General features: G+C 45.1%; 1 protein-coding gene across 1 annotated transcript in view; it reads right to left on the reverse strand.

Annotated features, from left to right (window-relative positions):
* The window catches only part of rc3h1a (ring finger and CCCH-type domains 1a), a 94,023-nt gene extending 66,774 nt beyond the window's left edge, over positions 1 to 27,249 (reverse strand). The window contains 1 exon segment of the mRNA XM_055642035.1: positions 25,921 to 27,249. The gene's annotated coding sequence lies outside the window, so the exon portion shown is untranslated.
* Between the last annotated feature and the right edge of the window lie 478 nt (positions 27,250 to 27,727).

Consider the following 27,727-nt stretch of genomic DNA (forward strand, 5'->3'; position numbering starts at 1 on the left):
AGTGAGGTAAGAATGCGAGAGGTGGGGAGAAGCGACTGGAAGCTGCAATTGTCTGGCTCACCTGTCCCTTTACCTTCTGTGGTTCAGGGTCACAAATACAGCTTATAGCTGAAGCGAGGTTTAGCTAGGCTGGAGGACGGGCTGGGACTGAGCACTGGCTGCTCACTGACATATACCTATTCCCAGTACGCTGAAGCTTTACAACTTTATCTGTATCTGTGCCAGTGGTCTTGCACCTTCTTGGCTCAGTAAACCCCTCAAGCCCTGTGTCAAGGTCTGGTATCCCTCTTCCAAACTTCTCCATCTTCTTCAGGATAATTGCTTAAACCAGCTTTGGTCATTTGTCCTAAAATCCATGGGTTAACTTTTGTTTAATGAAGGTCATAGCAGATTTGCCATCTAATACATCAGGTACACAATACATCAGATATATTTGAATGATTGTATATTTGAACGACAGCTGTCCCACAGGGAGAAGAGCTTGCTGCTTGGACAGGCAGATCATCAGAATTGGCAGAAAATTGGAGCAAACACAGATACAGTCCAAGAATGCCAATCGACAAACTGAGATATGATAAACAGACAATGTTTAATGCAACAGCTAAACAGACAATGCTACCAAGTGACTTACAAATGACAGATAACCCAAATCGGAAAAGGAAACTGCCACAAGGATATCAGAAGTCATAAACTTTCATTAATCATTCTGGATAAAAAAAGTAATCAATGACACGGCAAGGCTAAAGGCTAAAGGCAATGACGTGACACTGTTGAGGTAACGGAATTAGGCCGAGCAGCAACACGGGCTGATGACAATGTTCATCAGCTGCACGCTCCTTGATACTTTACCCAAGATCAGGAGAAAAACTGCATTTGTTGTGCTGATGGGACTAGACAAAGGATTCCCTGGATCCAAACAACTCTTGACCTATTTTCTTGCTTTACCATTTCTCTGACTTCTCTCAAAGACTTTCACGTCTTTCCTCATTTTTCGACAGCCGAACTGGTTGCAAAACCACAGTTGTGAACCAGCAGAGTGTTACACAAAGGTCTGAGGTCTGCCTAACTTCCTTGCTTTTGTACTCAATTTCCATATTTATGAGGACTACGATTCTATATGTTTTGCTAACTCTTCTCTAAATGTATCCCGACACTTTCAAACACCTATGCACGACGTGCTGAATGGCGGATTCATCTCCACGTTTCCTGAAACCCCGATCATGGAAGTCAACTTTCCCTTAGTTCGATTCATTCCATGCCTTAAGGGCAGCACAGTGATGCAGCGGTATAGCTGCTGCCTTACAGCGCTTGCGAGACTCAGGTTCGATCCCGACTACGGGTGCTGTCTGTATGGGGTTTGTAAGTTCCACCCGTGACCCGTGTGGGTTTTCTCCGAGATTTGGTTTCCTCCTACACTCCAAAGACGTACAGGTATGTAGGTCATAAGGAATAGGAGTAGATTTAGGCCATTTGGCTCATCAAGTCTACTCCGCCATTCAATCATGGCTGGTCTATCTCTCCCTCCTTACCCCCATTCCCCGACTTCCCCATAACCTTGGACACCTGTACTAATCATGTAGGTAAGTTAGCTTGGTAAATGTAAAAACTGTCCCTAGTGTGTGTTGGATAGTGTTAATATGTGGAGATTGCTGGTCGGCGCGGACACGGTGGGCCACGGTGGTTTTCCGTGCTGCATCTCTAAACTAAACCGAACTAAATAGCTCAGAGTAGTGGATAAAGAGAGTTATTAGACCTCTTATAGATACCATCCAGCCTGTTGAAGACCTACTCTCCAAAACTAACCACTGCTCTAGCTAGGGTATAGCAACAATGTAGAAACAAAGAACTGCAAATGCTAGTGTATACCAAAGATAGACACAAACTGCTGGAGTAACTCAGCGGATCGGACAGCATCACTGGGAGAATAGGATGGGTGACATTTTGGGTCAGTCTGAAGGGTCCCGACCTGAAACCCATCCTTTTTCTCCAGAGATGCTGCCTGGCCGGCTGAGTTACTCCAACGCTTTGCATCTATCTTTGGTATAGCTGCAACGCTGGCAACTATTTGCAATCTGGAAAATGGCTCAAGGATGTCCTGTTCACAAAAAAAGACACATCCAAAACTGACAATTACCACCATTTGCCCCCCACATATTTTTTTCTTTAAGATGACAGCTGTACTTTTACCACAATGCCTCATTTCATAATGTCCTCATCTTCTATGATGGCCTTAAAATGCAAGCATCCATGAATTTTGAATAAGCCAGTGAGCCTGTATAGCCCTCAATTAGAGAATTCCCAAAACCTTGACACCTTCAAGAAATGTCCTCATATATCTGCCCTGAGTGGGTGACCGCCTAGTTGGAAACCTGGTTCTACATAGTTCAGCCAGGAGAAACATCATTCCTGTCAAAACCCATTTCATAAATCTCATTCTTCTAAATTCAGAATAGACCAACATCGCTGAATTACTCTGAAGAAGACAATCTCTCCATCATGTCAGAAATCGACTTAACGAACCTCTGCTCCATTCCCCTTTGTTACCTAGGGGCGGCTTGGTGGCGCAACGGTAGAGTTGCTGCCTTACAGCGCCAAAGACCCGGGTTTGATCCTGACTACAGGTGCTGCCTGTACGGAGTTTGTACGTTCTCCCCGTGACTGTGTGGGTTTTCCATGATTGCTCCTTTTTCTTCCGAAACTCCAAAGACGTGCAGGTTTGTACGTTAATTGGCTACGCTACATTAAAAGTGTCCCTTGTATGTAGGATAGTGTTAGTGTATGGGGATCACTGGTCAGCGCAGACTCTGTGGGCCGAAGGGCCTGTTTCCGTGCTGTATCTCTAAACTAAAACTAAATTAAATTTGGGCATGGAAACCAGACCTGCACACCATATGCAGGCTAGGTCTCAGAAGGACTCCATATATTTGTCATGCATCTTTATTCTTGTACTCAAGCATCAATACGATGAAGATGCTTACTTACATACCAAATGCCTTCTTGTGCCTGCCTGCATGTCAACTTTCAGTGATTCAATTACATGCACATCTCAGTTTCTCGGAATACCAATACCTCTCCAATTTCTCACCAATTACTCCGTTTTTCCACCATTTTCTTCCAAAGCAGGAAGCTTTAGATTTTTCTATATCATATTCAAACTCCCATTTCCCTTTCACGTAGCCTTGGTCCAAAAATCAATTCAAGAGCTGAATTTCAGAGGTAAAATGAGTTGTCCCCGATATCATGGCAGCATTTGACCACATGGCATCAAAGAGTCTTGGTAAACCAAATCATTGGCCAACAAGAATAAACTGCGATGGTCGAGTCACAGCTCACATAAACCACATTGATGCTGTAGCCCATACTAATGCCTCTGCTTCCTCAGAAGGCAAAAGAAATGCAGCAGATCTCCAATGGCTGAAGTATTTTAACAGGTGCACCACAGAAAGCAAACTATCTGAGAATGCATCACAGCTTGGCATGGCAAATGCATTGCCCGAGATCGCAAGATATTACAGAGAGTTGTGTACGCAGCCTAGCCCAGCATGCAAACCTGGGCTATCTACCACCATTGACTATCTATATTTCATGTTGCCTCATAATCAGTGACTACTCACACTCTGGTCAAGAAGGGTTTCGGCCCGAAACGTTGCCTATTTCCTTCGCTCCATAGATGCTGCTGCACCTGCTGAGTTTCTCCAGCATTTTTATGTACCACACTCTGTCAATCTCTTTTCTTGACACTCCCGTTGGGGGGGGCGGGAGGATACAAAAGCTTGAAAAAACATACATTCAATAACAGCCTCTTTCCCTCTGTTATCACACTCCTGAATAGACCTCTCAAGTGCCAAGGATGAATTCCTAATCTTCCAATCTACCTTTCTGTGGCCCTATACTGTTTTATATCTGCACCATTTCTGTTGTTGAAACACTATCAAGTAGCCCATGCTCTCGCACGGTAACATTCAGCCAATGTTCAGGCATGCGTTGATAAGTGGCAAATGCCACGGAAGTACCAGTGGTCACCTCCAACATGAGAGCCTAACCATCTATCCTTGATAATCAATGGTATTATCATTGCCTAAAGTCCCACCATCCATACCTTGGTTGTCATCATTGTCCAGAAGCATAACTGATCATCCAAATAAATGCAGAGGTCACAGCAGCAGGTCGGACCGCATTTTCTGTGGCAAGTGATTCTCCTCCTGACACTCTAATACATTGGTGGTGTGATGAAATGATCTTCTGTGGCTTGGACGAGTTTAGCACAAATATATTTAGGAAGCTCAGCATCATTCGGGATAAATAGCCCATGTGATTGGCATCTTATCAACCATCCTAAAAAAATCATTCTCTTCAACACTAGTGCACAGTGGTTGCAGTGTGAATCTTCAACTAAACTCCCAAGTGGCATTGGAGTTATTTGCATAGACAACTCCAATGCCACTTCCCCAACTTTTGATTACGGGCAATAGGTGCATGGGAACATCACATCCTTCAGGATCTCCAAATTCCATATAATCCTGACAAGGAAATATAATGGAGACTCAAGGAACTCCAGATGCGTTAATCTTGAGTAAAACACAAAGTAGTGGAGTAATTCAGCGGGTCAAGCAGCATCTTTGGAGAACATGGATAGGTGACATTTCAGTTTGGGGGTCCTTCTTCACCCTCTCCAGAGATGTTGCCTAACCCACTGAGTTACTTCAGCATTCTTTATTTTACTTAAGGAAATATACTGCAAGCACGTTTGCTGGTTCTATATTTTGACACTCACTGTCCATAGCATTGTGCGAGCATCTTCACCAGAAAGCCTGCAGTGTTCAGGAAGGCAGATCACCATCACCTGTTCAAGCGCAGTTAGGAACGGGCAATAAATGCTGGTTGTGCCAAAGAAGACAAAACTCCCCGAAAAATATTTCCCCAAAATAATGAAATCAATCATCAGGTGTTTCTGTGTCTAAATACACTTTAGAACTGTCCCAGTCAGTCTACAATACTCTTCTCCGTTGCTTCTGTCAAAAACATCACATCATACTTCTCTGCAGTAAATTCCTATTGTCACATCTTGGCAGTTAACATTGTTCAGAAGCAGAACTAGAACATCCACATACATACTGAGGTTATAGTAGGTCAGACTGGATGTACTGTGATGAGTGAATCAACTCTTGATATTTTAAACCATATCGAACATCTACATGGCAAATTGTAGTGCGATGGAATTATTCTTATTTGCTTTTGGTGGACGCCCACCTTTCCTACTATCTCAACACCCATTTAAGATCACCACTCAGTCACCTCCGCTCCAAAGAAAACAAAGCATGCCGATCCAGTGTCCCCTTCACTGCAAATCTCCTTCCAAGACAACTTCTCCTCTGCTTCTTCCCCAGCGCAATGATGTGTTTCCTACCTGTGTTCTAGATCCTATGTTAATATGTGGTTGATGTTCTTGCTTCTGTATTAATCTGCATTGACTGTGTTTAGTTCCAAGTTGTGTTGGGTGTGTGGGCGAGAGCGCGTGCCTGTGCGCACAACTGGTCTCACATTTTTGCATACCAACTATACTATTTCCTGTTTAGGTGAACAGCAATGCTAACATGCAGAAACAGGGAACTGCCGATACTGGTTACAAAAGTACTCAGCAGGTTAGGCAGCATCTCTGGAGAACACACATAGATGACGTTTTAAGTTGGGAATTCATTTCAGTCTGGATGTGGGGAGTGGGGGGGGGGGGGGGGAATGGGGGTGGAAAGAAAGCTGGAAGAGAGGAGGGGCAGGACAGAGGTGAGGGATTTTGATAGGCAGATGCTTGGGCAAAGGACAGAGATGAACAGACAAAATAATTGATGAGTTACAAATTGTGAAGCAAGAGGAAGGAAAGTAAAGGAGTGGTGGAGGTAAGAAATAGCAGAGTCTCCAGGTGGGGTACAGGAGGGGGGGGGGAGAATAAAGGAGGATGTGGAGTTAAGGGGAAGAGATTTTGAAGTTACCTAACACTGGAATGGTCAATGCTTGAAACTGCTGGGTTGTAAGTAATATGAGGTCGTGTTCCCCCAGTCTGTGTGTGGCCTCAGTCTGGCAATGGAGGAGGCCCAGGCCAGAAAGGTATGGACTAGGAAGAGGTGTCAAAATGGTTGGCAACCGTGAGCTCCAGTAGCCCTTGGCAGACCGAGCACAAGTGTTCGGCAAAATGGTCACCGAGTCTATGCTTGGTCTTGCCAATGTACGAGAGGCCAGAATGGGAACATTGGATGCAGTAGATGTGGTTGGAGGAGGTACATGCAAACCTATGTCTCACCTGGAAGGACTGCTAGGATCCCTGGATGAAGGAGATATAGGGACAGGTGTTAAATCTTCTGTGGTTGCAGGGGAAAGTACCGGGGAGGGGTAGTTTGGGTGGGAAGGAATGAGTGAACCAAGGAGTTGCGGAGGGAGCGGTCTCTGCAGAAGGTGGAAAGGGGTGCAGAGAGCAAGACGTGACCAGTGGAGGGATCACGTGGGGGCAGACGTTAACATATCTTTTGCAATGTTATCACATTGAGGAGGCACTCAACCCCTAGCTCCGATGTGGAGCTACACACCGCCTTCAGACACCTCTGCAGAACCATGAAGCACATGCAAATGTGGAATAAAGTGCGGTAGTGACATACCGAGACTAAGCATGTCAAGTCAAGTCAAGTGAGTCAAGTCAAGAGAGTTTATTGTCATGTGTCCCAGATAGGACAATGAAATTCTTGCTTGCTGCAGCACAACAGAATATTATAGGCATAAATACAGATCACATGATATTGAGCATTATGGAGGCACTAATGGAGGATGGAGTTGAGCCTGCAACTACTAATTTGAATTTCAACACACACTCTATACTATGGACCAAACAGTATTCCATTTTGCCATATCAAAGCAACCATCCGTAACAGGATATAGGACAGAGTGCACACTAACATAAGAGCTGGGACGTCTTGTAACAACTTTAGAAAACATTGTTTGCCTACACCTGGAGCATGGCATGTATTTCTGGTCACCACACTAAAGTAGAATGTGATTGCAGGGAAAGAATGCAGGAAAGATTCACCAGGGTGGTGAGGTTCGCCCAGGATGGAACATTTCAGTTATGTGGAGAAGCCAAGTTTGTTTCAGACAGTAGGTGGCTAGGAGGATGATAGACATATAAAATTATGAGGGGATAGACAAGTTAGGTAGCAAGAATATTTTCCCCACACTGGGGATGACTAAAACACGAGGGACATGGGTTTAAGGTGAGTTAAGATATTTTAAAGGGATCCGAGTTTAGATTAGCTTAGAGATACAGTACGGAAAAAGGACCTCTGCCCACCGAGTCCACGCCGACCAATGATCCCCAGATACACTAGCACTATCCTACACACGAGGATCAATTTACAATCTTTACCAAAGCCTATTAACCTACAAACCTGTACATCTTTGGAGTATAGGAGGAAGCTGGAGAAACTGTGGAAAACCCACACGGTCACGTGGAAAATGAACAAACTCCATACAGACAGCACACGCAATCAGGATCTAACGGGGGTCTTCCACGCCGAAAGGCAGCTACTCCACCACTGTGCCACCGTTCTACTCTACCACTGTTAATGGTCCCGAGGGGCCATTCTTTAATGGGGAATGCAGTGCCTGAGGAGGTGGAGAGGTACTCGCACATCATTTAAGAAGTACCAAGCCAAACAACTGAGTCACCAAGATACAGAAAGCTACGGACCAAATATGGATAAATGGGACTGGTATAGGTAAGTACAATGTACATGGTGTACTGAAGAGCCTGTTTCTGTACTGTATTATTCTATGACTAACAGCACATAATTGAGCAGCCTCTTCGGACATTAACATGGAATCAATATTCCCCGATGTAATATTGCAAGAACAAGCATGGGCTCACATACAAGTGTGATTGATGCATGCAAGATCTTCAGTGGTTTAGGGTAAATAGAGGAAAGCTGTTTCAATTAATGTGTTTTGAGGGCTGGGGATACAGATTTAAACCTTTGGGGTACAGATGCAAAGGAGGAATGGGGAAAAACCTTTTCAATGCAATGTGTGGTTATGACCTGGAATACATTGCTTGCAAATGTGGTGGTTTTGCAAGCAAAAGGTTTTAAAAGAGGAGCATGAATGTTATTGTGAAATAGCTAGAGACACATGGAGGTGCTTTAACACAGGCTGATATGGAACTCCAACGGTTGAATGGTGGGCTAGGCCGGGTCTCTCCTGACCAGCTCCGTGCAATCCTCTCCGTTGGATCTATGTCCTGCAGTCAGGGCCTATTCGCAGGACGAAGGAGCACAGCCAAGTGGTCTCATTTTTGAAAGGGTGAGGGATGGGCTTTGATGGGGGAGTAACAATGGCCAAGAGAGTTTGATCCTCTGATGCTGCAGACAGTGGTAATTAGGAAGTTAGTTCTTCAAATTGACCTCGTTGAAGTCCCCGGCAATGATGGGAAAGGCAATAGACAATAGGTGCAGGAGTAGGCCATTCGGTCCCTCGAGCCAGCTGATCATCCCCAATCAGTACCCAGTTCCTGCCTTCTCCCCATATCCCTTTACTCCACTATCTTTAAGAGCACTGTCTAGCTCTCTCTTGAAAGCATCCAGAGAACCAGCCTCCACTGCCCTCTGAGGCAGAGAATTCCACACTCACAGCTCTCTGTGTGAATACGTTTTTCCTCATCTCCGTTCTAAATGGCTTACCCCTTATTCTTCAACTGTGGCCCCTGGTTCTAGACTCTCCCACAATCGGGAACACGTTTCCTGCCTCTAGCGTGTCCAAACCTTTAACAATCTTATATGTTTCAATAAGATCTTATCTCATCTTTCTAAATTCCAGAGTATACAAGCCCAGCCACTCCATTCTATCAACATTTGACAGTCCCGCCATCCGGGGAATTAACCCGGTGAACCTACGCTGCACTCCCTCAATAGCAAGAATGTTCTTCTTCAAATTGGGAGACCAAAACTGCACACAATACTCCAGGCGTGGTCTCACTAGGGCCCTCTACAACTGCAGAAGGACCTCATTGCTTCTATACTCAACTCCTCTTGTTATGAAGGCCAACATGCCATTTGCTTTCTTCACTGCCTGCTGTACCTGCATGCTTTCAGGGACTGTTGAACAAGGACCCCTAGATCCCGTTGTACTTCCTCTTTTCCCAACTTGACTCCATTTAGATAATAATCTGCCTTCCTGTTTTTGCCACCAAAGAGGATAACCTCATATTTATCCACATTAAACGGCATCTGCCATGCATCTGCCCACTCACCCAACCTGTCCAAGTCACCCTGCATCCTCATAGCATCCTCTTCACAGTTCACACAGCTTTGTGTCTTTGTTCCTGTCTGCCAACCAATTCTCTATCACTGTCAATACCCTACCCCCAATACCATGTGCTCTAATTTTGCCCACTAATCTGTGGGATCTTATCAAAGCCTTTCTGAAAGTCCAGATACACTACTTCCACTGGCTGTATTTCATCCATTTTACTTGTGACATCCTAAAAAAATTCCAGAAGATTAGACAAGCAGGATTTCCCCTTCATAAATCCATGCCGACTTCGACCAATCCTTTTACGGTTATCCAAATGAGCCGTTATTACTTCTTTAATAATTGACTCCAGCATCTTCTCCACCACCGATGTCAGGTGAACTGGTCTATAATTCCCCGCTTTCTCTCTCTCCCTCCTTTCTAGAAAAGTGGGATAACAATAGGGGATATCATCCAATCCACAGGAACAGATCCTGAATCTATATAACATTGGAAAATGACCACCAACGCATCCACGATTTCTAGAGCCACCTTCTTGAGTACCCTGGGATGCAGACCCAGGCCCTGGGGATTCATCAGCCTTCAGTCCCATCAGTCTACCCAATACTATTTCTCACCTAATGCAAATTTCTTTCAGTTCCTCTGTCTCCCTAGATCCTCTGTCCACTAGTACATCTGGGAGATTGGTTCTGTCTTCACTAAGGAAGACACAAACAAAGTACCTGTTCAACTCTTCTGCCATTTCCTTGTTCCCATTAATAATTTCACCAGTTTCTGCCTTCAAGAGACCCACATTTATCTTTACTAATCTTTTACTCTTAACATACTTAAAGAAGCTTTTACTATCCTTCTTTATATTCTTGGCCAGTTTACCCTCGTACTTCATATTTTCACCCCGTATTGCCCTTCTTGTTATCTTCTGGTGTCCTTTGAAAGTTTCCTAATTCTCTGGCTTCCCACTACTCTTTGCGATGTTATACACCTTTTCTTTTAGATTTATTCCATCCCAAACTTCCCTTGTCAGCCACGGTTGCCTCTTACTCCCCTTAGAATCTTTCTTCCTCTTTGGAATGAAATGATCCTGCATCTTCTGGATTTTACCCAGAAATTCCTGCCATTACTGTTCCACTGTCATTCCCGCTAGGATTCTTTTCCAGTCGACCTTGGCCAGCTCTCATGCCTTCATAGTCCCCTTTGTTCAACTGCAACAGACACTTCTGATTTAACCTTTTCCCTCACAAATTGCAGATGAAAACATATCATATTATGGTCACTACCTCCTAGCGGATCCTTTACCTTAACTTCCCTTATTAAATCTGGTTCATTAGACAACACTAAATCCAGAATTGCCTTTTCTCTGGTCGGCTCCAGTACAAGCTACTCGAAGAATCCATCTCTGAGGCATTCTACAAACTCCCTTTCTTGGGGTCCAGAACCACCTGATTGTCCTAGTCTACCTGCATATTGAAATTTCCCATAACCACAGCGGCATTACCTATGTTACATGACAATTTTAACTCCTGCTGCAACTTGCACCCTATATTCAGGCTACTGCCTATACAATTCCTCAATTTTATCCACAGCGACTCTACATCGTCAGTCCCTATGTCACCCCTCGCAAGGGACTGAATTTCATCCCTCATCAACAGAGCTACCGCACCTCCTCAGCCCACCTGCCTGTGCTTTCTATAGGACGTATAACCCTGAATATTCAGTTCCCAGTCCCGATCCTCCTGCAGCCATGTCTCTGTAATCCCCACAATGTCATATCTACCAATCTCTAACTGAGCCGCAAGCTCATCCACTTTACTTCTTATACTTCGCGCATTCATATAATACTTTTAATCCATTACTCACCTCACCTTTCACATCGATTCCTATTTCACGGCCATACTCTCCTATCCCTTCGTGAGCTTTCTGTCCCGTTAATTCTGGTGTGTTAACTTTTCCTATACTCTCATTCCCTTTAACTCAATCCTTATATTTCCAATTTACCCTTACCCCAAAAACAGATCCCAGTGGTCTAAGAATCTAAATCCCTGCCCCAGCTCCTCAGCCACACATTCAGATCCCATATCTCCCTGTTCCTGCCCTCACTAGCACGAGGAAATGGAAGCAAACTGGAGATAACCGCCCTGGAGGTCCTGCTTTCAGCCTTCTTCTGAGCTCTCTAAAGTCATGCTCCAGCTCTAAAGTCATGCTCTAGAATCTCTTTCCTCCTTTTCCCGACTTCATTTGTGCCGACATGCACTACCACTTCCGGCTGCACACCTTCACCCTTAAGGATGCCCTGCAATCGGTCCGTGACGTCCTGGATCTGGCACCAGGGAGGCAACAAACCATCCTTGAATCCCGCCTGTTGCCGCAGACACCCTTATCGTACACCTCACGATGGAGTCCCCGACTACCACGGATCCGCCTGACATCTGTCTATTCGGCTTTGCTTCAGAGCCACGTTTTGACTCGCAGACCTGTCCGCCGCTCAGAATGGCAGTGTAATCTTTCCCGACAGCTTCCAAGAGGGTGAACCTGTTTTCAAGAGGTACTTCCCCCGGGATCTCCTGTACTCCAAGCTTCCTTCCCTTCCTCATCGTTACCCACCTTCTCTCTTCCCGTATCTTCGGTGCAACGATCCCCGTCGGTTCTGTCCAGGAAACTCTTGTTTTCCCGGATGATCCTGAGATCATCCAGTTCCGTCTCCAGTGCCCCAACACGGTCCTTCAGGAGCTGAACCTGGACACACTTTTCACAGTTGCAGCAGCCAGCGGCCCTGACCTCCCACATCCTGCAAGCATCACACTGAATCAGCTGACCTGTAATTTCTTCGCTGTGTCTCACCCTCTCCAACTTTTGGCATAGTCTCCTCCCTCAGCCTCCTTGCCGAAGACTCTTGAGCCAAAGACTCGCACTTTTCCCACAAGACTCGGGCCAAGAGACGCAGGACCGGACTGAGTGTCTCAGTACAGACGCAGGTTTGGGCGACGCTGCCAGACACAGATAGCGCTGCCACACATTGTGTCAGACGGGACTGCACTGTCACACACTGACGCATGGCTGGGCACTCCCTTCACACTGCACTAGAAGATTGAGAAAATTCACCACCCAATAACACTGAACAGTGTTCAATCTTCACACACCAACACAGGACCAAACAGTCTTCAAAAGCAAACAATTGGCCAGACACTGTCTATGCACATTACCTAGAAGCCAGGCACCACCTGTACACAATGACATTGACATGAGTATACACCCCACAAAATAACAATGGGCAAGGCAGAGCCTGCACATAACATGGGATTGAGCAGTGCTGCACTGACTGACCAGGGCACAATCTCCACATACTCAATTCATGGGTTCATGCTCAATTGTCACACTCTTAAGGCAGCACCACACTCAATCTCTACCAGCTGACACAGATTTGATCACAGCCACCATTCACTGATACACGACAGGCTCGACAGTAACATGCAACCAAGCACAATTTTCATTCACTAACAATAATCTGAGCACATATTAAGCACCAAACAGTCTACAAACCCTCCAAAGGGGGTGTCAAGCAATGCCTTGACGAACCAAGGGTGGGTCACTGCTTTTAGACAAAGTACGTTGTGCCCTGCTATCACTTGTAGGTAGCATAATCTGTATACCCTAACACAGCACCAAGCAACTACATGCCAACACAGCACCCACTCACTACACCAACAGAAACAAATGCAGCCAATGCATACCAGTCCAAGGGAACCCTGACCACAGACAAAACCTGGCCTCCACATATCGGCAGGCCGAGTTCTGCCTACACTAACCACGTACAGCCTCCACATACTAGCAGAACCTTTCACATCTCACACATGACCCTTTGCTGCCTCTACACTTTAATAATGGACCTGCACACATTCAACATACCTAGAACTGAGGATACTAATACACAACATCCAGTGGACCTGCACAGGGGACAGAACAGCAACTGTCAATAGCATGGAAACACTTGCTCCTTTTACACAACAGCACAGCTTTTACATTGGTACGGGACTGAACAAAGCATCCACACACCATTGTACAGGATTAAATGTAGTCTATATTGTCACTAACCATCAAACATCACATACAACCTCTTGGTGTTAACATTAGGTCTGGCACAGCCTTCACATGCTAAGATGGCAGCAAAGAGCACAGTTTCTACACAGCAACAGGAACTGAGCAAAATGTAAAGTATAAATGCAGATTGAAATACACACATACACGCAAACTCAGGGCCGAATACAGGTCTGACACACAAAGAAGAGAAACACACACTCCCAAGTTTCAAACACAAGACCAAGCATCACTGGCACACAAATTGACACCAGAGACACAGGAACTGCAGATGCTGGAATATTGCAGAGAATTCAACGTGCCAGGCAAACCGACACAAACTGACACAGGCTGAGCATAATCCCTGAACACAGAACTCGAGTTAAAACAACCCATTCGTGTAAATTAAAAAAGCACCCACTCCACCATCTTCCCTCAAACACATATAGAGAACCAACAATCGAAAGATGCAGCATGCTGACAGTGGAGTTGCTATGGTTGTAGTAACAACACCATGGTTCCCCATATCAATCCAGACCTACCTCGTGTATAGATTCAGATAATCTTGCAGTGTCAAGTAGATATGAATAATACTACCCTCAGTATTTCCACACACAAGGGCAGGAGTACTGGCAAGTTATTGAGATATTCAAGGGCCTGGTTAACAAAGACATTTCTATTTGCAGCTCCCAGCTCAAGTCAGTGAGTGTTCAGCTCTCACCCCACTCCAACACCTATTCACTATGTCACTGGGCCCGCTGCCAGGTGAACTCTTCTCCAGCTGTAACCAGAGCCTTGAAAGTTTCAGTGAGAAAAGTTGCTTGTCTGTGGTTAAAACAGCCATGTGCTGGGGCCCAAAGCCCTGTAAAAAGTACCGGAGTGCAACATACTGGAACCAGGAGTCTGCTGTAGGCCTCTCTGCTCTTTGTCTTCAGAGACTGTTCCATTCCATCAGTCCTCCAAGGGTTAATTCAATCTGCCTCCGCTCAGCACCCACTCCACTCTCTTGCCGTCCCCTCCCCCACTCACTACGAATAGAGAAAAGCAGCAGGATGGGAGGAACAGCTCAGCTCGGGCCAAGCCAGTCGCAGCCGGTCAGGAGAGCACCATGTATCCATTCACACTGGCCCACAAAGCAAATATCCCGGGCACCATCGTAGTCTTTCGCGCTTAACACCAGAGACAGTCGGCACAGGAAGCTGCACAGAAGGCTATTTTTACAGTCTTCTTCTGGGCAGATGCCTACCTTGTTTAAATTTGTTTCCTCTCCTAGGGGTTTCCACCCTTACAATCCCCCACTTCAACTTCCTCCTTATTGTTTGTGGGAGGAATCACCCCCACCAGGAAACAGCTGCCCGAGCAGCACTCCATGAACTTGCACGCGCGAACAGGCACTACCGGATGAATCAGGCAATCGCCTAGTCAGTCAAGACTCTCTGCCCAATTACACAGGCCCCAACCTAAGTCCACCCATTTAACCCCTGGCCTACCAAAGCTCAGCAACTACACATTTAATTTGTGCCGACTATCAACAATCCATGACGTGAATCTTTTTTTATTCTCCCCACAGGCTTAGCCGCCAGGTGCCATGTGTATAATCATGCTTCCATGCTGTATCTTTCCATCAATTAATCAATGCCCTTTCCAGATATGTAGAGAAAGGAACTGCAGATGCTGGTTTATACCAAATATAGACACAATACGCGGTAGTAACTCAGCGTGACATTTTGGGTCGAGACTCGACCCGAAACATCACCCATCCTCTTTCTCCAGTTGCTACCTGACCCACTGAGTTACTCCCTTTCCAGATATCTTTGCCAACAATGTATTTCCAGAGTAAGGAAAAACATTCTTTGCACTTCTCCTAATGCTGCTATGATCAAGAATTATTAGCAATAGGCACCAGAGCGGCACAGCCAATGGAGCCACCACCTCACAGTTCTAGTGATGCAGGTTCAATCCTAACCTTGGGTGCCGACTGTGTGGAGTTTGCATGTTCTCCCTGTGAGGGCCTGGGCTTCCCCCAGGAGCTCTGGTATTCTCCCACATATCAAAGAGGTGCGGCTTGGTAGGTTTAACTGGCTGCTGTAAGTTGCCCTTCATGTGTGGGTGGGGGAGAATAAATCCAAATGTACTTGGATGCTGATGGTCAGTGCAAACTTACTGTGCCTCAGGGTCAATTTCCATGCTACTTTGGGTCAGTTTCTATGGCTCTACTACCCCCAAGGCACTTTGATGCTCTCTGCAGTATTTGATTTCAGAGTCACAGCCCAGAAGCAGGCCCTTCAGCCCACTAGGTCTGTGGCAACCATCAACCTTCCATTACATTCATCTCTTTTTACTCTTCACACATTCTCAACAATCCGCCCCAGATTCTACCACTCATCTACATCTCAAAGGTAATTTACAGTGCCTGATTAGATTAGTTTATTGTCATATACACCAGGGTTCAATGAAATTCCATGTTCATATGAAGCATAAAGTAAGCAGTATAATACGGTAATAACAAATACAAAATATATACAATGATGAGTGCAAGCCTGTGGTGCAAAAATCAGGTAGGGCAAAAGAATATTAAAGTATTAAATATTAAAGTATAATAATGTTAAAAAAAAAGCAAAAGTAAGAGTTCATGGCAGCACCTCCAGGAATGGGGTGTGAAGAAGATTCAGTATTCGAATAGTAGTGGGGAAGAAGGTGTTCCGAACACTGAACATGTGAGTTTTCAAGCTCCTGTATTTTCCCCCATAAGGTAGTAGAAAGAAAAGGGAATGGCCAGGGTGACAGACATCTCTTACAATACCTTCAACCTTCCAGATGCAAAGCACTGTAAAGATGGGCCTGGGTGGAGGAATGTGACAAGCCTGTGAAGGATTGGGCTGTGTTAACCATTCTCTGCAGATTCAGGTGACCAAGTGCACTGCAGTTGCCATACTAGGCTGTGATGCAGTCCATCAGAATAATTTCAATCGCACATCTGTAAACATTTGAGAGAAGCCTCGTGGATATGCCAATGCTTCGGAAATACCAAGAAAGTAAATACACTGATGTGGTTTCTGGATCAATTTGCACATCTTTGGGTTGTAAGTGGAATTGGGGAACCCACGGTAAATCCACATGATCACAGGGAGAACATGCAAACTCCACACACAAAACGCCTGAGGCTAGGAATGAATTCTGGTCTCTGGCACTGAGGCAGTGACTACTAGTTACACTATTCTGACACCCAATTAAGCCAAACTTTTGCAAATTTGGAGTCCACATTGAACCTACAATCTTCTGACCTGAAAGCATAAGATATCAAGTAATGCAAGATCAATGTTGACTTTAAATCTGAGAAAGACAGACCGTAGGATATTAAGGGACATGGAGTTTGCCTATGGGTCATCCATAAACTTACTTCAAAGAACTACATGGGGTTCACTGGATGAATCAACAGGAAACTTTACTCTCTATCCCCAGTGAATAAAGTCATGGATTCATTATAGCACAGAAACAGAACCTTCAAACCACGACATTCATGCCTTTCATTGATGATACATTTATACCAACACCATTTTTCAGCATGCCTTGGCGATTTAAGTGCTGGTCTAGATAGTTAAGTGTTGAGAGTACCTGTCTTCACCACACCCACCTAGGCAGTGGATTCTAGATGCCAACCAAGCTCGGGGTGAAACAATTCCCCCTTAGATCTCTAAATTCTTACCATTTATCTTGGATCTATGCCATCGGGTTTCAAATATCTCAACTGTGGAAAAAAGCTTCCTAAGACCAAGCTTATCCACACTCCTTATAATTTTGTACACCTCTGTCAGAGAAAATGCACCTCTAGTAGCCCAGGGCTTCTTAAAGAACAGGCTGAGCAAGTGAATTTCCAAAATGGCCTCATCCTCCAATATCTAGATTGTTATTTCAAGCTTGCAAGGTGACTCACAATAAGCCACATTTACCTTGGACTGAAGGGGGAAAATCCCAAATTGCCTTCTTCAGTCCATGGTAAATGTGGCTTATTGTGAGTCACCGTGCAAATTGACTTCAAGTGAACTCTTTCACCTGTCGTCTCCACTAACTACACAAGCAGTCAGCTCACAGCCCAGCATTGAATGCTTCAGATTTAGTTTTATTATTCTCACGTGTACTAGGTATAGAGAAGGGCTTTGTTTTGCTTCTATCCAAACAGAGCAGATGTAACATACATAAATACAATCGCTGTGGCGCAGCGGTAGAGTTGCTACCTTACAGTGCCAGAGACCCGGATTGAATCCTGACTATGGGTGCTTTTGAACAGAGTTTATATGTTCTTCCTACGATCGCGTGGATTTTCTCCAGATGCTCTAGTAGGGGGGAGGGGGGGGGGGGAAGACCAGGATGGGACAAGCCTTTGATTATGTTGGCTGCTTTTCTGAGGCAGCATGAAGTGTAAATGATGTAAATGGTGGCTTATCCTCCCGTTAGTTCCCAGTCACAATTCGCATTACCACCACGGTAACAATTGGGCATAACCGTAAAGCCAAATCACTATTGATTCAGTTCGCCTCGATAAATTGTCCCTCGTGTGCAGAACTAATATATGGGTGATTGTTGGTCGGAGCGGACTTGGTGGGCCTGTTCCCATGCTGTATCTCTAAACTAAATTAATTAAATCAAGTCAAACTCAAGTACAATAGATAGAGCAAAGGGGAAGATAAGAGTGCAGAATATTCATCCCTCCTAGTTCTAGTGCATCCAATATCCAGATTGGAGGGCACTAATGTATGGGTACCATCAATAGTGGCAACAGCTAATTTGCATTCTTATCTTATCCTCCCACCTTTGGCCAAAGACAATATACATTCACATCCACGGCAATATACATTGCACACCGTGAATTCACAGTGCACAACACCTTTGGGTATAATCATTCATGCAGAGTGCAGCTTTTTTTTTAGAAATACAGCATGGAAACAGGTCTTTTGCCTATACACTAGGGACGATTAACAGAAGCTAATTAACCTACAACCATGCACGTCTTTGGATTATGGGAGAAAACTGGAGCACCCAGAGAGCACCCGTAGTCAGGATCAAACCTGGGTCTCTGGCGCTGTGAGCCAGCAACTCTACCGCTGTGCCATTGCGCCGACCACTGTCCTAAGGACAGAACAAGTATGGTCAGATTCTTCCTCTGAGCACTCCTGTGTACATCATACCAAATGAACAGGTTCACAGTACAGGGCTTGAAATTAACGGTTGCCCGGGTGCCACTGACTCAAAGCGCTGCCGGGCAACCTAAACACCGAGTCATTATTCCCGGCTTGGCAACCAGATACTGGTTTGTACCGAAGACAGACACAAAAAACTGGAGTAACTCCACGGGTCAGACAGCATCTCTGGAGAAAAGGAACGCGACGTTTTGTGTCGGCGGTGACGGCTGTATTGCGTGGGAAAGATACTAGGTGTGGGGTGAGGAAGGGTCGGAGCGAATGACGGGCCCCGAACAGCGGCTCCATCTCTTCCTCCTCCCGCCCCCCCTGATAGCGGTGCTGCTTGCAAATGCGCTAACGGCACTTTCAATACAAACCCTCCCGCACGCCGAGACCTCCCCCTCCCTCCCTCGGCGTGCGGGAGGGTTTATATTGAAAGTGCCGTTGGCACATTTGCAAGCAGCGGCTGCTATCAGGGCGGGCGGGAGGCGGGAGGATGAGGTGATGAAGCCGCTGTCGCGACCGCTTCTGCCGCTGTGCGGAACCCGTCATTCACTCCAACCTTTCTGAAGCAGCTGCACCAAAGATACTATAGCTATAGGATCATTGAGCTGCACCGCTCGGCCCCGCACCTTATTGTTGGCTGGCGGAGGAGGGAGGCAGTGGCGAGGAGTTCACAACGGCCAAGGCAGCGGGGCGATGTTGTCTGAGGAGCGCTGACCCTCCTTCCTCCCCAGCTCCCCCCCCCCCCCCCCCCCCTCTCTCTCTCTCTCTGTACGACCCCTCCACCCCCCCACCCTTATCCTGGGACCCCTCCTCTCCATCCGTAGAAACATAGAAAATAGGTGCAGGAGTAGGCTATTCGGCCCTTCGAGCCTGCACCGCCATTCAATATGATCATGGCTGATCATCCAACAGCATCCTGTACCCGCCTTCTCTCCATACCCCCTGATACCTTTAGCCACAAGGGCCGCATCTAACTCCCTCTTAAATACATCCCGCACTGATCCCCATTCCCGCCTCTACTCAGTCCTCACTGACATCCCGTCCCCCCCCTCCCAATCTATTCATCCTGCGCTGATCATCCTATCCACCTCGCATTGATTCTCCTGCCACCCCTCCCCCCCCTCATCCATCCTGCACTGGTTCCCCAATTCACCCTGTACTTACCCCTTTCCCATCCATCCTGCACTTCTCCTCCATCCATCCTGTAATGATCCCCCATCCATCCTGTACTAATCCACGCATTCATCCCGTACTGACCCACCCTCCATTTACCCTGCACCTTCCCCTCATTCATCCTGTAGTGATCCCCCATTCATCCTGCACAGACCCTCCAATCCACACTGTACTGACACCCCCCCCCCCCCCATTCATCCTGTGCTGACCTCCCCCCCCCCCCCCCCACCCCATCCATCCTGTACTGATCCTCCCATTCAGGAAGAATGGGGGGGGGGGGGGGGGGGGGAACAGTCGGAAGTGTCTCGACCCGAAACATTGCCTATTTCGTTCGCTCCATAGATGCTGTCTCACCCTCTGAGTTTCTCCAGCACTTTTGTCTACCCCCATCCATCCCGTACTGAACCCCCACCATTCAACACCACTGACATCCCCCGTGCTCTCCCCTCACAATTTTACCTACTCCAACCAACACGTGCTAATTCACCTGCTTCAATCCATCCATTCTGCACCGGCTGCCTTCAAACCACCTCCGCCATCTATCCACCCCCCCTCCCTGACCCTATTGTCCTGGAAATGTCTTCAGAGCGAACATTGACTATGCTTGATAACGGAATGCAATCAAATGTGTTTTAATTCCCATTATTTGTTTTAATCCATAAAGATGGATTAATTAAATTGTGAACACGTGAAACATTAAAACCCCAGTGTTCGATTGTCACTGCTGCCGTTGACACGTTATTACAGAATTCATTTTAACGGCAAATCAATGCTCTTAATATGGAGTATCAGTACTGTAGTTATTTAATGAGCACCATTCACAACTATATGTACGCATATATGTTACCATGGTCCAGGATTTATTGACACAGGTTGATCATACACTGAATAATCCAACCACATTTTTGTTTGTAAGTGGAAAGAACTAATAGAAATTGCATTCATTGTAATGTGTAAAAATAGTTGAAATACGGTCTTATAATGTTGCTGCATGTCATTGTGGGATATATCATGTCTTGATTGGTGAATATGTTTTGTTTGCGACTTTATTTGAAGCAGAAATAATATGTGAATGCTTCATTGAGTATAATTCCGACTGGTAATTACGCACTTCGTCCGAGCACATTATCACATGCGTCATGCAAGCCGTCTTAAATGACCACCTAAACTGTTATTTGGCAACCTAATAATCTGCCAAGGTTGCCCGGCTGGCAACAGGGAAAAAAAGTTAAGCGAGAGCCCTGCAGTAGCATTGACAGACTTAGATGGGCTCAGAAGTGCCACATAGAATAATTGCTCAATAGGATAGTCAGAGTGCAAGGCAGTGATGTACTAATAATAGTGTATTTTGCAATAGTTACAGTTGTCAACAACCAATTAACATCGAAGACTGAAACAAAAACAGAACAAACAGGAAGCCTCTTGCATTTCTTCCAATGTAGTATTTCAGTGGTATATGCCACCGCAGATACAGTCACACCACGTGAGCGAATTTGGCAAACCATAGTGAAAAGTCAGTGTATCAAAGGCAGATGTGGTGTCAAACAGCATTGTCACCTTCCCCATAGTCAACAATGAACCATTGTACATTTCCTTGATCGTCTACTTTGATCTGTCCTTTTAACACCATACATGCTCTATTTATCCTTCCATATTTCTAGCTTCCCTCCCCCCAGACTCTCAGTCTGAAGAAGGGTCTCAACCCAAAATATCACCCATCTCTTTTCCCCAGAGATGCTGTCCTGCTAAGTTACTCCAGCATTTTGGGTCTATCTTTGAAAGAATTGGACCCTGCCACAACACTTCAAGCAGACTGCACAGCGTGAAGTCACACTTTCATTGTGGTGAGCATTGTAAATAAATCAAGTTATTGTTTTGAAAACAAAACCTGCAGTGGTTGTATTGGGGACAGAAGCAGTTCAGGTCCCCCCAGCCATTGCACAGAAATTTGTTTAAAACCTTCTGACTTTAATTTTGTAAATGGATGATAACTCAGCGGGTCAGGCGACATCTCTGGAGAAAAAGGATTGGTGACTTTTAGGGTCGGGACCTTTCTTCAGACTGACCTGAAACGTCACCCATCTTTTTTCTCCAGAGATGCTGCCTGTCCCGCTGAGTTACTCCAGCACTTTGGGTCTATCTTCAATATATGCCAGCATCTGCAGTTCCTTTCCACACATAACTGATGATGTGTCACTATTACATAATGCACCCATCGTACTCATGAAAATGTTGACTTGAATGTTCAGCATTTATATCTTTTGGAACTTCGTATGAATAATGTACTTTTTGAAATTTAAAAACTAGTTATTGCACATCAGACGTGACTGCAAACCAACAGCATCCAAGGATCAGGAAATGAGGTCTCCGGGAAACCGGCACTGAAGAGGAGGTGTGACCTGGGGCAGATCAGGCACGATCATATTGAATTGGAGAGGCTGAGTGGCCTATTCCTGCTTTCTTGCATTTTTGATTACTTACCTCTCCCACCACCAATGCATCACGACAGCGGTGCGCACCATCTACAAAATTTGCTGCAACTACAGCACCTTCCAACCCACGATCTCCACCATCGAGAGGACAGGGGCGGCAGGAACAACACCATGCACAGACTTCCCTCCAATTTGCAGTCTTGAGTTGGAAATAAATTATGGATAGGAAGGATCTGCAGATGCTAGGCTATACTGAAAATATGGCACAAAACGCTGGAATAACTCAGCGGGTTAGGCAGCATCTCTGGAGAAAAGGATTAAGTTCATAAGACATCGAAACTGCTCTGCCATTCAATCATGGCTGATCCATCTTAGAAAAGACTACAAAAAGTAGTAAACACTACCCAGTCCATCATCGGCTCTGACCTTCCTTCCATCGAGGGGATTTATCGCAGTCACTGCCTTAAAAAGGCTGGCAGTATCATCAAAGACCCACACTCATCTCCCTGCTACCTTCAGGTAGAAGGTACAGGAGCCTGAAGACTGCAACAACCAGGTTCAGGAGTAGCTACTTCCCCACAGCCTTTTAAACCTGGCTCGGACAAAACTTTGATCATTAATAACCCATTATCTGTTATTTGCACTTTATCAGTCTATTTATCCATGTGTGTATATATTTATACAATGGTATATGGACACACTGATCTGTTTTGTAGTAAATGCCTATTACGTTCTGTGTGCTGAAGTAAACCAAGAATTTCATTGTCCTATCAGGGACACATGACAATAAACTCACTTGAACTTGAACTTTCCCTCTCAACCCAATCGCCTTCTCCCTGTAACCTTTGATACCTTCGGAAACATTTTGAGTCAGAATCCTTCTTCAGTCTTACTCCAACATTTTGTGCTTAATTTTGGAAATAAATTATCTTTCATCATTGTTGTTGGGTCTAGATCCTGCAGCGCCCCCCCCCCCCCCCCCCCCACCCAAACACCATTAATTACTAGAAAGAACAGCTCACCAACACCTCAACTTATGCTGACTTTAGCCAGAAAGTCCAAACCAGGTAAAATAAATAAAATGAACTACTGCATCAGTTACCATGACTAAACGTTTTCTGTGAGTATTCAGGGCTGTCAGCCCTCTACATGATCACATCAAGAGTGGCAATTTGTTCTCAGTAAGGACTGTGGTACATTGAGACAATTTTGGATATCGTCAGCTGAGGATCAACTGGACCGTTATGTTTAGTTGTGTTCTTTTGAAAATTTCAAAAATGTATGCCAAATACAACCACGCCTTATCTTAAAATAGATATTCACCTTTGCTGCTTCTAGATCATAACAATCTCATTTATTTGGCTCATGAAGAATGTTATGTGGAGGTTGAAAGGTGGCATCGTTAACAATAATAGTTCCAGTACCATTCCTCTAGAGTTAAGTCAAGAGAGACAACGGTCATATGTCTGTAGGCTCCCCTCGGTCATGACTGACCATGGGTGATGCATCCTAGTTGTTGGCTGCTTGCTCCAAACCTCGGCTAGAGCGGCGTCGCTTGTGGCTGAAGAGACCAATGCGGGAGTGACAGTCTCTGTCACAAAGGTCACATTTGTGTGTGGTCTCTGGTTTGTTGAAGTTGCTGTGCTCCTTTCTGCGTGCCTGCTTGTCTGCCGCTGTGTTCATCAGTTTCTCTTCCCCCATTTTGATGTTGGTTCAGGGTATCTCTCCACCTCGTGCAGTCAGCTGCAAGGCTCTCCCAGGACCCCTCATCGAAGACTAGCGCCTTCATATCTCTCTTGCAGACATTCTTGAAGCTGGGGGCAGCCAATGGTTCTCCTCCCAGATGTCAGCTCTCCAAAGAGGATGTCTTTTGGAATATGTCCATCCTCCATGCGGTGGACATGGCCCAGCCACCGTAGTCTGTGCTGCCTGAGTAGAGTGCACATACAGGGAAAGCCAGCACGAGACAGGATCTCGGCGTTGTACACTCTGTCTTGCCAGGATATGCCCAGGATACGGCGGATGCTTCCAAGGTGAAAGGTGTTGAGCTTTCTCTCCTGTCTGGCATATGTAGTCCATGTCTCACTGCCGTACAGCAGCGTACTGTTGATACACGCGTTGTAGACTGCTATCTTTGTCTTCACTGGCAGCTTTGCGTTGGTCCACACTCGAGTTCTAAGGCGAGCGAGTGTAGTAGCTGCCTTCCCAATCCTCTTATCAATCTCTGTGTCCAAGGAGAGGTTGGCGGTGATGGTGGATCCGAGGTATCATATGTACTAACACCGGAATTGTTAAATTCTTATTTGCAACAGCATAACTGGCCTGCTAATCCAGATAGAACTCCCACACCCATCTTTTACAAGTTTATACAGCTATCCCAAATGCTGATTTTTTGGCCTCTGTTAATAATAACTTTACCAAATGTATTTTGAAAACCCAGATATATTAATATTCTACCATCTCTCTGCACGGTTAACTTCCTCTCTCAAAATTTGCTTTATTCCAGTTTATTATCACATCCTGGTTTTGGTTCAATTTATTATAAGGAAGTAATAATAAAATAATGATATTATGACAGGTCAATATTATTTAGATAAGGTACATTGACTATTTATGGGGAGGTATTGGATTATGATGGGGAAATAATATGATTATGATTGAATTATTAATCTTTAGGTTACAAGGGAAATATCACTATAATGGGGTTTAAGTTTAAAGTTATGATGGGAAGATATTACTTCACTAGTTGTAGAGCCCTATAATTTTACCTGACAACATGTAACATTTTGTTATCATAGGCTCCTTATGAAAGGGAATGGTGTAATATTGGTTTTCAAAGTTATGATGAGGGGGATGTGTTAATATGTTTATGATAAGGAAATACGATCTTGGTACAATGGGAAGATAGTAATAGAGATTGCGGTGGAGGCATAACAACTACGGGTTATGATGGGGATTATTATAATGTGGTTATGCTGGGAGATATTTATGTATTTCATTATGAACCATAAGCATTCAAACTCCCGCCATTCCTTCGCAATTCTCCATTACTGCCTGCAAGGATTTGCTAAATTGGCTCCATAACAAATCCATGCAACACACAAACTGAAAAATCATGATTCCAGATCTAAGTTCTTATTCTTATTTAATAAAAAGGAATTGCAGATGCTAGTTAATACCAAGAATGAACACACGATGCTGGAGTAACTCAGCAGGTCAGGCAGCATCTTCAACTTTGAAGAAAGGGCCCAACCCAAAAAGTCACCTATCCATCAAAACGTCACCCACCCTTCAGAGAAGAAAGGTCCCAACCTAAGTATCACTTCCAATTTCTCCAGAGATGCTGTCTGATCTGCTGAGTTACTCCAGCATTTTACATCTATCTTAGCTCTTATTTGGTTTTAACCCTATCATAAACATCTCCTCTTTTCTCTCGACCTCTTCTCCACACTTACAAACAAGTTTGATTTGCAACTTTTCCCAGTCAGCCGAAACATTAAGATAGAAACAAAGTGCTGGAGTAACTCAGCGGGCCAGGCAGCATCTCTGGAGAAAAATGATATGTAATAATCCAAAACGTCACCCATCCGTTTTCTCCAGAGAAGCTGCTTGATCCACTGAGTTACTCCAGCACTCCATGTCTATTTTTGGTATATGTCAGCATCTGCAGTTCCTTTCTACACCGGAACCATCAATTCTGTGCTTTCTCCACAGATATTGCTTAAACTGCAGAGCGGTTCAAGCATTTTCTGTTTTTATTCCAGACTTACCAGAGGTAACTGTCTGCAATTCCTTCCCACATCTGGAGTCATAACCTCGTCAGCAATCCATTATTCCAGGAGCATCAGGCAGCATCTGCAAAAAAAAGATTCAATATTACTCTATGGGATATAAACATGTATCATTACATTATCAACACAATCAGATGCAGGAAGTCAGCCTGGTTTTTCAGAAATCAGAACAAAGAGAAAATTCAGAAGGTTGATGGGTTCAGATTCAACCCCGATTACTTCCAATGTTTTGCAATTGATTTTGTGCCTCCTCTCACGTCAACAACTATTCACAACACATGTCATGTAGCCTTCTCCTGCTACATTTCTATGCTTGAAACGTTTACTGTTTTGCTAACCCAGTGCTTAAAACACAAAGGTCTCTTTGTGCCTGCAGCTACTGTGCTCTCGGATCAATCCTTTTAAGGTACAGTGCAGGGAAGATTTGGAAACAAAGAAGCAGCAATAAAATGGCAAATAACTTCCTTGTCAACAAAATATGAACTCATGCTTCTAATGCATGACAAAGCATTTGTGCAACAGGTGGGACTCACTGCAAATGGGCACTAACGGGCACTAATTTGCTTGGAAACTAACGGAGCACCAGTAGTAATGTGTAGGAAGGAACAGCAATTGCTGGTTGACGCCGTAGACACAAAATGCTGGAGTAACTCAGTGGGTCAGACAGCATCTCTGGAGATAAGGAAAGCCTTTCTTTATGGCCCAGCTTTCCCAGAGTCCTCCCAAGTCCCAACTCAACACCTTCTTCCATCTAACTGGTGATTACTGGCTTCAAGCTCACAGATGACATTGTGGAACAGGTCGGTGATGGAAGGAACAGCTGAGCCATATAGATCCCCAAATCCTGGCTCACCAACCACTATTCGGGGTAATAAATAGATGCTTGCCAGAGATGTACTTTGATCTTGCAATTGCCTCATGTTTTCATTCTCAGAAACATGCATGCAAATGGTGGCAATAAGTCCATTGCATGTGTGTTGAAAGGCTCTTCACCTAGAGATATTTGCCCACTTCCCTGCCATTTTGACTACGCCTGTTAAATTGATGATATAATCTTCACCTCAATAACCACTTGTACTATTATTAGACATTATGCTCTGAAATTTGACCTTTATTGTCATAGTGGCAGTCGTCAGGCAATAGAAACAGATTTCATATTCTACACCAACCTTCTGCCACCTCTCTCCATTTCACTATGTCAGCATTCTATTCACCCTCGCTATTGATTTACCCATATTCAATTATTCAATGATCTTTCACTCAAAACCCACAACAGGGATTCAGAGAAGGCACTCAAAGTTAAAGCCTGGACTGGCAGTGGTGGAATAGGAAGTAAACTGGGATGTGTAGAAAACAACTGCAGGTGCTGGTTTAAATCAAAGGCAGACACAAAATGCTGGAAAATCAGTGTTTGGTGTTTTTTAATTTTTAAATGTGTAAATGACCGACTTTTTCCCTGTCGGGTCTCGGCTGTCGTTGGGGCCTAGCACCGTGGAGCGGCTCAAAGGCTCCCAGCAACGCAGCCGCAGGTCCGGTGGATTGGGACAACGGGAGCTGCGGGTGGGGGGAGTAAAGCCCGTGTCAGCGGGGGACCGTCAGGTAGCATCTCTGGAGAGAAGGAATGGGTGATGTTTCGGGTCGAGACACTTCTTCAGAAAACTGGGATGGTTGAGAATATAAGAATCAAATCATTTCCAATATTTTGGAAAACAGTAAGGGTGGAGGAAATAACAGTAGGAGGGAGAGGTAAAAGTTTGGAGGACATTTTTTAAAGGGACAGGAATTT

The sequence above is a fragment of the Leucoraja erinacea genome, chromosome 10 (genome assembly GCF_028641065.1).
Source record: "Leucoraja erinacea ecotype New England chromosome 10, Leri_hhj_1, whole genome shotgun sequence".
NCBI classification, from domain to species: Eukaryota; Metazoa; Chordata; class Chondrichthyes; order Rajiformes; family Rajidae; genus Leucoraja; species Leucoraja erinaceus.